This window comes from Danio rerio, chromosome 19 (assembly GCF_052040795.2).
Source record: "Danio rerio strain M-AB ecotype USA chromosome 19, GRCz13ab, whole genome shotgun sequence".
Classification (NCBI taxonomy): Eukaryota; Metazoa; Chordata; class Actinopteri; order Cypriniformes; family Danionidae; genus Danio; species Danio rerio.
In genome coordinates this window covers 11,066,566-11,080,308 of record NC_141039.2, presented here as the reverse complement: position 1 = coordinate 11,080,308, position 13,743 = coordinate 11,066,566, and the positions used below count along the sequence as shown (strand labels likewise).

Below are 13,743 nucleotides of genomic sequence, written 5' to 3'. Positions count from 1 at the left end.
CATTCGAAGAGGCTCATATTAGGTCACATTTGGTGAACAATAATTAATTCTTCAAAGAACATGTCTGGGTCATGTTTCTGTTGCAAAAGAAATAAGATATTACTTTGCATATTAAGAGGGCCGTTAAGATTGTGACTTTTTTTTATGACAAACAATCTCGTTATTCATCCGCATTCTCATTTCTCAGCAATATATCAGAATATTTCACATTTACGTTTGTTTGTTATTCTCATTAGATTCTGATTACATTTTCTAACCATTTAAATAATAATATTTTTTTCATATTATAGTAATGAGTTAGTTTTTTTTTTTTTTGGTACATTACGATGATGACAATTTGGTGGGAGACTGTCATAAACAGTGTCATGATGCAATAACTGGATTACTTTGGACCCCATTAGATTGAATTGCATTGACAAAAATACTTACATTTATTCATTTGGCAGATGCTGTTATCCAAGTAGAATAAATAGAAGTCAACAAAAGATTATATAATATCAACAAAGTATGTAGAGTGAAGTTACGATAATAAAGAGTAGCTTGAATATACAGTGGAAAGTGTACAGGTTTTTTGAACAATAAATTGGTGAGTAACTGAGAGGGCTCAGCTTTAAGGATTGCCGTGGGCTTGAATGCGTGAAAGACATTTGGGACAGTAGATGGATTTAACACCAGCCAGATTGGGCCACTGCTGCTTTATCATAAAAGTTTATTAGTTTAGTTTGAATGCCTTGGCAATTTGAACAATTTAGACTCAAAATTACACAACAACTGAGTAGAGAGACCTGCTCAAATTTCTCTCCATATCTTTGAGATCCTTTAAGCCAGTGTTCACATTTCAAAGAAAACTAGTAACAAGCATTTGCTATTTAATGGCATACATCAGGGGTGACCAGCCTTATTCCTGGAGAGCCACCTTCCTGCAGATTTCAGTTGCAACCCATATCAAACACACCTGCCTGTAATTATCACGTGGTGTTCAGGTCCTAATTAATTGGTTCAGGTGTGTTTGATATAGGTAGCAACTGAAATCAGCAGGAAGGTGGCTCTCCAGGAACAGGGTTGGCCACCCCTGGCATACATGTTATCTTTGCAGCACAAACAGGAAATGGACAGAAAAGTTTCAAAAAGCAGGATTGACATGTTACAATTCACCCTATTGTCTAGGTTAGTGGTAACACACTGGGGTGAGATGTAAAAGCTATAAAATTATGACCAAATGTAAAAGAATAGTGACCAAAATCATATAACGTTCGAGGTTACAGAAGTAACCCTTCGTTCCCCGAGGAGGGGAACGGAAGTGCCATGAATGGGAGGATTCGGATCAGAAGCCGCTTATCTGGAGAGTATTGAACGGGCCAATGAATGAAATTAATTGGCAGCGTAAGCTTGCGCAGGTGTGCGACATCTGCAATTATCTCAGCATATAAGCACACCTGAAGCCAGCAGACGCCATCCTTTTAAGCTGAAGAGACTTTCAAACAGCTAAGGGACAGTCATTATGGCGACGGAATATGGCACTTCCGTTCCCCTCCTCGGGGAACGAAGGGTTACTTCTGTAACCTCGAACGTTCCCCTTCGGTTGGGGAACTTCAGTGCCATGAATGGGAGAATATGGAAAGCGCCATAATGACTGCACCTTACCAACACCCCCGATGAGGAGATAGTCAAGCAAGCGTGACGCACCCACATCATGGGGGGCGCGGTCCTCCAACGTGTCCCTGGCCCTAATTTATCCTACTTCAACAGAAGTTTTACGGATTTAGATATATTTTTTGGGAAGTCGTGAGCATCTAGATAATTCTAGGAAATACGACAGTACGTTGGGAAGCGTGCAATCCCGATAGGGAGGACGCTGCGGAGGCCATCCGTTACCCAAGGGGGGGATAGATGGCAGAATTTACCTATGGACTAGCCCTAAAAAGGGGGAGTACGCATAGCAAAAGAGTGGTTAGCGGAGAGGGAAGACACGGGTCCGCCCAGGGGGGGGACTTAACCGTGGCGGAATAAGCATATGGGATCGCCTAGTGGGGATCACGCATAGCAGGCACCTATACCCAAAACGCGGGCTGACCAGCGGGCAGACCTACAACGTAGTGGGCCAGCAAGTGACTCCTCCGCTGAGTCAGTGCTGGGGGCCACGGAGGAATCTGCAGGGCTCACCTGACGGGGAACTTTACTGACAGATAAAAAAGGCGCACGTACCTCCGTGTTTAGGGAGAATGGCGCCGCAAGCGTGTTTCAACACCCTACCGAGTTGTCTCCTCAATCACCAAAGGGTTACCTAATACCCTTGAGGAAACCGGCTCCACTCGCAGATTGTAAAACCTTGCAAATGTGTTGGGTGTCGCCCAGCCCGCAGCTCTACAGATGTCTGTTAGAGAGGCGCCGCGTGCACGCGCCCAAGAGGATGCAACGCTCCGAGTGGAGTGTGCACGTACTCCCGGGGGACACGGCTGACCTCGACTCGAATAAGCGAGTGAAATGGCATCCACAATCCAGTGGGATAATCTTTGTTTCGATACGGCACTTCCCTGCTGCCGACCGCCATAACAGACAAAGAGCTGCTCAGATGATCTAAAATTCTGAGTACGGTCCACATAAATGTGCAGAGCGCGAACTGGACAAAGTAAAGAAAGGGCTGGGTCTGCCTCCTCCGGGGGCAGCGCTTGCAGGTTCACTACCTGATCTCTAAAGGGGGTGGTAGGAACCTTGGGCACATAACCGGGGCGGGGTCTCAGGATAACGTGAGAGTAATCCGGCCCGAATTCCAGGCACGAGTCACTGACCGAAAATGCCTCCAGGTCCCCGACCCTCTTGATGGAGGCCAACGCAACCAGCAGAGCTGTCTTCAGGGACAGAAATCTTAGAGATACTGACTGAGTGGCTCAAAGGGATCGGATCGCAGACTCGTGAGAACGAGGGCGAGATCCCAAGAGGGCATGAGAGGGGGGCGAGATGGATTAATTCGCCTAGCACCCCTAAGGAACTGGATGACCAGGTTATGCTTTCCCACGGTGCCGCCAGCTACCGCGCTATGATAAGCGGAGATGGCGGCCACGTAAACCTTGAGAGTGGAGGGCGACAGCCTGCTGTCCAACTTCTCTTGAAGGAAAGAGAGCACAACACTAATCTGGCAATTTCGGGGGTCTTCTCTGCGAGAGACGCACCATTCAGTGAATAGACTCCACTTCAGGGCGTAGGCGCGCCTCGTGGAGGGGGCTCTAGCCTGAGTGATGGTATTAACCACCGCAGTCGGTAGGTTACCTAAGTCTTCCTCGCGTCTAGGGACCACACGTGGAGGTTCCAAAGATCGGGGCGAGGGTGCCAGATGGTGCCCTGTCCCTGAGAGAGTAGGTCCTCTCTCAAAGGGATCCGCCAGGGGAGGGCTGTCGCGAGGAGTGAGAGCTCTGATATCCAGGTCCGGTTGGGCCAAAGGGGCGCAACTAGCAGAACCTGTTCCTCGTTCTCCCTGACCTTGCACAGAAACTGCGCGAGCAGGCTCACTGGGGGAAACGCATACTTGCGCATGCCCCGAGGCCAGCTGTGGGCCAGTGCATCCGTGCCGAGAGAGCCCTCGGTCAGGGAAAAAAACAACTGGCAGTGAGCGTTCTCGGGGGAAGCAAACAGATCGATCTGGGCCTCCCCGAATCGCGCCCATATCAGCTGAACAGACTCGGGGTGGAGTCTCCATTCTCCAGGGCGTAACAGCTGTCGTGAGAGCGCATCGGCTGCAGGATTGAGCGTGCCTGGGACGTGAATGGCGCGCAGCGATTTCAGCCGCGGGTGACTCCAGAGGAGCAGACGGCGGGCGAGCTGAGACATGCGGCGAGAGCGCATACCCCCCATGCGGTTGATATACGCCGCCGCCGCCGTACTGTCCGTCCTGACCAGCACGTGTTGCCGCTCCAGCACCGGTAAAAAGCGGTGGAGAGCGAGGAACACTGCCAACAGCTCTAGGCGATTGATATGCCAATGCAGCTGGGCACCCTTCCAGAGGCCCGCAGCCGCATGCCCGCGACACACGGCCCCCCAACCCGTGTTGGAAGCGTCTGTTGAAACAACAACATGGCTGGACGCCTGTCCTAGAGGCACACCGGCCTGTAGGAACGAGGGGTCGTTCCAAGGGCTGAGGGCGCGGCGACACAGCGCAGTAACCGAGACCCGGTGTGTGCCCGCGTGCCATGCGCGTCTGGGGACCCGATCGTGAAGCCAGTGCTGAAGTGGTCTCATATGGAGCAACCCGAGCGGCGTGACGGCGGCTGCGGATGCCATATGCCCCAGGAGCCTCTGAAAGAACTTCAGTGGGACCACTAGTTTGCTGTCGAGCTCCCTCAGACAGTTCAGCAACAGGCGAGCGCGTTCCTCGGAGAGGTGCGCTACCATGGTGATCGAGTCCAGCTCCATCCCGAGAAAAGAAATCCTCTGCACGGGGGCGAGTTTGCTCTTTTCTCGGTTGACCTGAAGCCCCAGTAGGCGGAGATGCCGAAGCACCTCGTCCCTGTGCATAATCAATTGCTCCCGCGAGTCGTCGAGATAACCGAGTATGCGAATGCCCGCGAGCCGAAGGGGCGCTAGGGCACCCTCCGCGAGTTTGGTGAAGACCCGCGGAGACAGAGAGAGCCCGAAGGGGAGGACCTTGTACTGCCACGCTCGACCCTCGAACGCAAACCGCAGAAATTGGCGGTGGCGTGGAAGAATGGAGACATGGAAATACGCGTCCTTCAGGTCTATGGCTGCAAACCAATCCCGAGGACGAACGCATTGGAGAATGCGCCTCTGCGTGAGCATTCTGATTGGCAGCTTGTGCAGACAGCGGTTCAAAACGCGCAGATCTAGGATTGGCCGTGACCCACCGCTCTTTTTGGGTACGATGAAGTATGGGCTGTAAAACCCACTCTCCATCTCGGCTGGAGGAACCGGCTCGATTGCACCCTTCGCCAGGAGGGCAGCAATCTCCTCTCGCAAGACAGGGGCGGACAGGGGGTTGACTCTGGAGAAATACACGCCCGTAAACTTGGGGGGCCGTTTCGCGAACTGAATCGCGTAACCGAGTCTGATTGTGCGTATGAGCCACCGCGAGGGGCTGGCCCGCGCTAACCAGGCAGGCAGAGCCCTCGCTAATGGAGTCATCGCTACAATCGCTGACGTACCAGCGGTGGGGCAGCGCGGAGTGGGTGTGCTGATCCGGGAAGCACGAGGGTCCCGCGGAAGAGCTGGAGGAGAGCGATTCGCTCTGGCTCCGCACCCTGACTCCGGAGAGGGGGCTGGAGGGCTGAGGGAAGGGAGACCGTCCCCCCAGCGCTCCTGAGCCACTGGCGAAGCACGTAGAGTCTGCGAGCCGGAAGGCAGCGCGTCCCGGACTGGCAGAACTCGTGCAGTCACATCCGGGGAAGGGAAAAAGTGCTCTTTTACTGATGTTTTGGTGGCACTGAAAAGTACCGTTGTTATCGGGGCCCCGCCCTCCAGCGGGGAAAGAGCAAGTTTCCTCTTCTCCGGATGGCCTGTCTCAGGGACGCTTCGCGGTCCGTTTACCGGACTTAACGGCGCCCTGGGCAGGAGGGGCTGCCTGCTTTCGAGGTGAACGCCGCGCCCGCTTGGCCGGAGGCGCAGGCGGGGGCGGGGCAGCACTCGTTGGCGGGCGCCCTCGGCGAGGAACAGCGGAGGTGGATGGCTCGGCGGGCGGAGCGGGCTTACGGGCTTACACCGACGGTGTCGCCGAACAGGCCAGCCTGGGATATGGGCGAGTCAAGAAAGCAAACTTTGTCAACGTCGCGCATATCGGCCAGGTTTAGCCAGAGGTGGCGTTCCCGAACCACAAGTGTGGACATCGTCCTCCCCAGCGCACACGCGGCGGACTTAGTAGTCCGAAGAGCATAGTCGGTCGCGGTGCGCAGCTCATGTAATAAGCTTGGGTTGGACCCGCCCTCGTGCAGCTCGGCCAGCGCCTGCGCTTGGTAGCGCTGGTAGGTGGCCATCGCGTGCAAAGCAGAAGCAGCCTGGCCCGCAGCCTTATAAGCTCTGGCTCCGAGGGAGGCAGACAACCTACAGGCTTTGGACGGGAGGCGGGGCAAACCCCGCCACGTAGAGGCGCCGCGCGGACAAAGATTGACCGCGATAGCGCGCTCCACTGACGGGATCGCCTCATACCCCCTGGCAGCTCCGCCGTCAAGGGCGGTGAGGGCGGAGGCACTCGCAGCACGGGCAGAGAAAGGTGCCCTCCAGGACTGCGTGAGCCTACTGTGCACTTCCGGGAAGAAGGGGACGAGAGGCTTCGAAGGCTTCGCCTTCTGGTCCTCTACGTAGCACCCATCTAGTCGGTCCGGCCGCGGAGCTGGGGGATAAACCATCTCCAACCCCACGGCCGAAGCAGCCCGGGAAAGCACGGCTAACATGTCCGCTTCAGGATCCGATTTGACAGCGCTCACCTGCCCGGAGGGGGCGAGCGGGTCCGGATCTTCGTCGGACAGTGAAAGCCCACCCTCCGATGCCGCGGAGGACATCTGATCTCCGGTGTCAGCGAGTGTGAGAGCTACCATCTGGTTAGACGGATCACTCTCACCACCCGAAGCTTGGATGGAGCGCCGTGAGGAGCGAGAGGTCCGCGAGCCCGTGGGCGGCGGATTAGCTCCCGCTGAAACCCTCAGATCTGCCCGAGCGCCCGCTGCTTTTTTAGAACAGGAGGCAACTGGGGTGGCTCGCTCTCTTGCGAAAGTTAGCCGCGATCTTAGCTGTGCAACGGTCATGGCATCGCAATGACGACATGAACCGCCCGCGAGCACCGCATTAACATGCTGGACCCCCAAACATGCAATGCAGTGATCGTGTCCATCATCCGGAGACAGGAAACCCCCGCATCCAGAAACGCACAGTCGGAGCGCCATCCTGAAAAGGACGTGCTGCACGACTGTGTTGCTCTTTTAGGAAAGTTGCAACTATACGCACCGCTCTGGAGGACCGGACCCAAAGAACCGCAGGCAAGGGAGTAACCCAGCTCGACCGTCTGCCACCGCGAAGACCCACTCTGGACCGGGAGACACACTCGTTCGCTCTGAAGTGCTAATCAGCAAGAGGAACCCTCATCGACTCACTCAGAAAGGATCTGAAGCGAAAAGGATGGCGTCTGCTGGCTTCAGGTGTGCTTATATGCTGAGATAATTGCAGATGTCGCACACCTGCGCAAGCTTACGCTGCCAATTAATTTCATTCATTGGCCCGTTCAATACTCTCCAGATAAGCGGCTTCTGATCCGAATCCTCCCATTCATGGCACTGAAGTTCCCCAACCGAAGGGGAACAGTTGGTTACGTTTATATGAGCTGAGAACGAAATTGAATGTAAATCATTATATTGATTCTGTGCATTTTGTCAAAATGTGTTTAATTACGGTTCTTCACATTCATCTTAATTAAATTTATTTGATGATCATAATCAGGGCTCGAAATTGCGACCATTTTGGTCGCATATGCGCCCGAAATTTTATCTATGCGACCTTAAAATATATTTGGGAGCATTTCTGCGAGTGCTTAAAATTGTTATGTGCGACCAGTTTTTACTGTAAAATGTTCACCACATGCGCGGATTCGGGAGACATTCACGCAGAATGCATCTCTGCACTTGAAACGTGAAACGCGGCGCTCAGGAATGGTTTAAAACTGTTGTCATGTCAACTTGCTGCAGTAAACAAATCCAAGTCCGTAATGCGTGCCCCGCCTTCACGCTCTTCTTATTGGCCCACTGCTCTAGCACTGAACGCGAATGATTGGTTAATATCAGCTGTCAATCACTCAGTCAGCGCTTCTGGCTTGGGATGACAGAGAGAGCAACTACCGCGAAAAATTGTAAAGCGCTGAAGAGGAGAATGAAGATAACACTGACAGATTTTGTTTTAGAAACCATGACATCTAAAGTTATAAATACTGAAACATCTTAGTAGTGATCATGTGCTGAATGTTAATCCACTATCTACACTTTTCCAAGAGTAGAAGACTTCCATTGGCTTCAAGTCCGCTATGTAAAGTCTGTGGGATGGAGTTTTCAGGTAACTGTTTGCCACATCTAGCACGAGAGCTTCTGTTTAATCCTTCATATAATCGCCAGATGCTGTTCGCCATGCAAGGGACAGCTAGCCTATATGTAAATTGAACACCACGTAAACCATCGCGAACGGGCTTGCATTGAGTAAACTAATATTGCTACTCATAAAAATAAACCGGTATTGCTATTAACATGTATGCATATAATAAGCTACAATATGTGTCAAAAGCATTAGTGCAATATCAGACAGCACTTGTGAGAACAGCAGAGTTATACCGTTAACAGATTCATTTAAGCAGTGTGTGCAGGGCCGGTGAGCGCTCACTCAGTTCTGTTATAAAAATATATTTTCTTGTGATAACGGGATTTCGTTGAGACATATTTTCCTCAAGCTTGCATTTATATATATATAATTTTTTTGCTTGTTAGTTTGATTAGTGTTGATTTAAAATACAATAAATATGTTTGTATAAAACTTGTAGTAACGGTGCTCTTAATTGGTGGGTGCGACTAAATTTTGTCTGATGCGCCTAAATTTTTAAAGTTAGGAGCACCGGTGCTACCAAGCAAAAAGGTTAATTTCGAGCCCTGATAATGCAGTGTTATTTACATTATTGTCATTCTTTGTATATGAACACCAATGAACTTGACAATGTTCAAGGTGCAGTATGTAAGTTTGACACCCAGTGGTTGAACTAGGTATTGCACACCTAGTTTAAAACACATGCAAGCACAGGTTGCCAGATTTTTTTTATCAATGTATTTTTTTTATTATTTTCACATCAATAATTTACAGAATAATTTCAGTATACATGTAAACATTCTTTTCTAACCACCCCTTCACGCCTTTCCCACCCTCACAAGACAGAACACTTAAATAGACATACTTGTGAGAAATCAAGCTGATGTGTAAATGAGGAGGAAATAAACAATAAACAAACAATAATGATAAATAAAGGATTAAAGCAAGGAAGTGTCATACTTTTCCATCCGTATTTTCAGTCAGTGTAACATCCAAATTATTCATGTATTCAATAAATTTACCCCAAGTCTTCTCAAACATTGAAGAGTTTGCATATATATGTACAATATGACTTGGTGGTTCTACTATTTCCAATGTATAGCAATGCATTTCTTTGCGGCTGTCAGAGCCATTTTAATTAAACGTAATTTTTTTCTTTGATCGAACAGAAGAACTGATTCATCCCCCAGTAACATAAATCTTGGATCAGGTAAAAGGTTAACATTGGCAATCTTACTAATAGTTTGGCACAGGTTGCCAGATTGACAACATCAACAGCAGTGTGCCTGACTGTCAAGCCTGAAGGCTGATTTAAGGCTGATTTAAACCGTGTTCTAGATAAAAGCAACGGCACTCGATACAAGGAATATTTTCCATTTTAAAAGAAGTTTTTTTCTAACCAACACCTGATATTTATATTTTAGAAACGACTTCTGTTTCTTGCATCTGAAGAACAGGATAAATGACAAAGATCATCCCAGGTACACCTCACGTGCTTTGCTTACTGTTAAATCCTAATATTGAATTTGAATGCCATTTTACATCATATTTATTGCCATATTACTGAGGGCAGCAGCAAATAGTTCACCTCAGATCTTGAAAATACAATAAACCGTTTGAAATTGATCTTTAGAAATGTGACTCAGTGCAAGCCAACACATATCAGTGATGTAGCATGTACATTTAATAATGTTAAAGAAGCTTAATATGTATAAATTAGATTATAAATCTTAAAATTTTGTTGGACTGCAGTAAGTGTACTATTTTGTGCGTCTGAATGGCTGTATTTAAATTTGTCGTGTTTCGTCTGGTTAAACAGCTTATCACTGCAATTCTTGTCATGTAGCATGTTGTTAGTACACAGGGTTACAATGCAGGGTTCAACGCTAAGGATTTTTTCTACTGGCCCAAATGGACCAGTGGTTCAGATTTTTACTTGCCCTGCTAAAATTTTCACCACTAAAGAAATAAAAAAGTTAATTGCTATTTATTAGCCACATATATGAAATAACGTGTCACAAAATAATGTCTTTGAATGTAGAATTTAAATATTTGGAAAATGTAAAATTGTTTAGCAGTAAAACAAAGCAGTATGGAAAATGTGCAGGTATTTTATTGCAAAACAAAAGGTGGCTAACCTAAAAGTGACGGCAAACTATGCAAAACATTGCTTTGTGTTTTTGTCATGTTATACCCATTTAAATGTTTCCACAACGTTAGAAACAGACGTTTTCTTTTAGCCTCATAATTTAATATTACGGTCATGTTGCCGTCTATTCAAATTTAGTGACAAGGCAGCACTGCCCCGATCAGGCCAGTAACGATTCTGTCTGCTGTTCCGAGCATCTCTTACGCTGGCCCCGGGCCATCGGGCAGTCCTTATTGTTGAGCCCTGCAAAGTAACCTGCTGACCTAATGTTTACATTTGTAATATTTAAATTATTTGCTAATTAATAACCACCTCATGTGAAACTCTAATTCTGTGTCTCATTTTTATGTCTGCTACTGTCCACCGGAGGTTGCATTTTCAGTTTCAGACGCATACTTTAAAAGCATTTCTGACTGAATGAATGAAATGTGCATTTTTCCACCAAGGCAACTCAGGGTGCTGAAATATAATTGGCTTTCCTGGCAGTGGGCGAGTTAAAGGGACCAAAACAAAGACAGACGTTCCGGCACGTAACACACATCTTCAAAGCAGAATATCTAACTTCAGCATAGTTTTTCAGATAAACAAGAATGTTCACTTCGCATGTTTCTTAAATATCTGCAAACATATTATGGTATTTTATGCTTTAGAACAGTCAAAAACTTACATACAGCACCTTTCAAGTATTTTAAATAGATTGTCTTTTATTTATTTTAAATGCAATTTATAGTGCTTCCATCAAATATACACTTGCCTATATTAACGATTGAGCTTTTTACTTCTAATCTAGTCGTTGTGCCATGAATCAAAATTGTAAAATGCATGTAGTACAAAACAAAAGCAACAGCGTTAATCCTGATTCATTTACATTGACAAACAATATTAAAAATCTCAGCATTTTGTGTTTTTAAGTTTGGGTAAACTATTTGTTTCTATGGCCTTGCAAATAGAAATCTTTCGTTTGATATTCAATTGAAATATGCCATCACAAGTATGCTGAGCTTCGTCCGGTCTCTCGTGGCTAATTACGTTGATGATATTGATCAATCTTTCTGGGCTAAGAAGCATCCATGTTTGACATTTGAGCTTGTGTTCGTGCTTTAATGCTAAATTGATTAGCAATATAACAGAGGGTTACAACGTAGCTTCTGCAGCAGCACGAATTGGAATTCATCTAAAGTCCGCTTTTGAGTTAATGAAATAATGAAATATCACTTTAATTTGTACTTCTGTGTTCTCATTATAATCCAGTCTAATCGATGGCACACATTTGCAGATCACACACACCGGTTACTGTATATTATTCAAATTCATCTCTGACCGTCACACAATATGACCGTCTGCTCGGTATAATCCAGTCACTCCAGTTTAAATATGAAGGCAGATGTGCCGAGAGCTTGTTCCTAAATCAGTCATTAGAAGCTGGCACCGGAGACAAAAGCGCTGGCATTGCTATGAGTAAGCAGACCTGTTGCCCCCTACTGCTACATTTTTGTTACTGCTTAAGCTAATGGAGTGTGATGAATGCTCACCTGCACTCCTGCCCGATGTTATTCACCCTTCATTGCCTTTCTCCTTTCAACCTTTTTCGCCCCCTTTTTGGGACGTTTTGTTCATTGTTTTGCTTGTTTTCGCTCTCTCAAATTCCCCTTCTCATTTATCTGTCACTCTTTCGCTGCTGTTTTATTTTCACACCCTCCCATTCTGTTTCTCAGTCCCCGCACTCTTTCATAATAACTGCCCTCTCTCGTCATGTCAACATTACTCTAATTCCCCCACTCATACTTTTCCCTCTCCCTCACACTCATTCTTCCTCACTCTTTGTTGGTCCAAACTGTCTCATCCCTTCATTCTTCCTCTCCGCTCTCGCCTTGCCCCCGCGGGTGGCTCTAAAGAGGCACGCATGCAGTGTCGTTTTGCATGTAAATAGGATAATTGGTTATGGTGCGGCGAGTGCAGGGGGAAATATCACAGACTGTCACCAATGGAACTGATCACAAACCAGCACAGCTTCACCCACACACGCACTCAAACTCAATCTTACTCTCACCCATTCACTCACTCAAGGTCTGCTCCATCCTTCATTCACTCACTCTTACGCCCACTTCCTCCTATTAACTCATGCTGTCTGTGCAGGATGTCGCAGCGGTATTGACGTCTTCAGCCAACTTCGCCAACTTCCTCTCTCTCTCTTACTCACACACTCACTGCTTGGTTTTCAAAGATTTATGAGCTGCTTATATACACTACCTGACAAAAGTCGTGTCGACTGTTTAAGTTTTAGGGGCAACAAATAATAACTTGACTTTTCTAGTTGATCATTTGGTATCAGAAATGGCTTAAATGAAAGGCAAAGGCCTCTAGATCACACTTATTTTACCAAAATTAAATATGATCATGCCTTGATTTTTAATTATTTAATTATTCTCTTCAATGACTCAAATAACTTATTAATAAAGTCATCCGGAATGGCAAAAAAGCTGACTCCCGGAGTTCATCTAGAATCTTTGGATTCATCTTCAATGCCCTACTCCTTCATTTTAATCCTGACATGCTCAATAATGTTCATGTCTGGTGACTGGGCTGGCCAGTCTTGGATCAGTCCTTGATCTTCTTTGCTTTCAAGACGTTTGATGTGGAGGTTGAAGTATGAGAAGGATCGCTGTTGTTACGGGTCCCAGCCCCAGCTTAAAATCACATTGAGACTTCAGTCTTTCCCCAGGCGCAGCTTAGTAGCATCTGTTTATTAACATTCATGTTAAAGCAAACATATCCTCACAAATCATGTTAAATGTAAGATTCGTTTCCTTTTGTATTGTTTTTCTCTTTTTACAACAATGAATTCTTAACATAGTTATACACTCTGTACTCTCTTATCATTAACACATAAAAATATTATACCTTCTGTATATTTATCAGTAGGACACAGAATACACTTTAAACTCTTTTTCAACCATCTTTTTCGTGTTTGTTTCTCTGTAAATACCTCTATATAAAACAATTTACTGTAAAACTCCTAAACTCAAAGAGCAATAATGCATGTTATTTGTATGATTTAAATTGTAACAGTTCCACTTGACAACAATTACCAATGCTACTCTCATAAACTTTATACATTAATTACAATAAAATATATATATTTTTTAATGAAACATACCTGAATTATCAGGAGAAACAAAATCACTTTGGCTGCGTCCGAAACCACCTACTACTCAGTAGGTACTGCTCTTGAATTTAAACGTACTACTCGACGTTAAAAAAGTATATTTTATACAGTATAAATGTGAGCAGTATAAATGGAATTTTAGACGTACTACATCCACCATTTTGTCATGGAAGTAGTAAGTCATCCGGGTACTGCTCGCATACTGTTTTTCAAATTCTATGAATTCAGACATACTACTTGGCTCGCATACTGATTTTAGCGTACAGTATAGTATGGAAGCATGCAGTTTCAGATGCAGCCATTGAGGCTTCTGTGTCTTTCCACAGGCGCAGCTCAGTAGCATCTGAAGTAAACAGGTATCACCATGGTA

The 13,743-nt window shown here is 46.5% G+C and overlaps 1 protein-coding gene across 13 annotated transcripts in view; it reads left to right on the top strand.

The window, feature by feature from the left end:
* grin2da (glutamate receptor, ionotropic, N-methyl D-aspartate 2D, a) overlaps positions 1 to 13,743 on the top strand; it is a 257,377-nt gene that overhangs the window by 187,859 nt on the left and 55,775 nt on the right. The gene's annotated exons all lie outside the window — the stretch shown is intronic.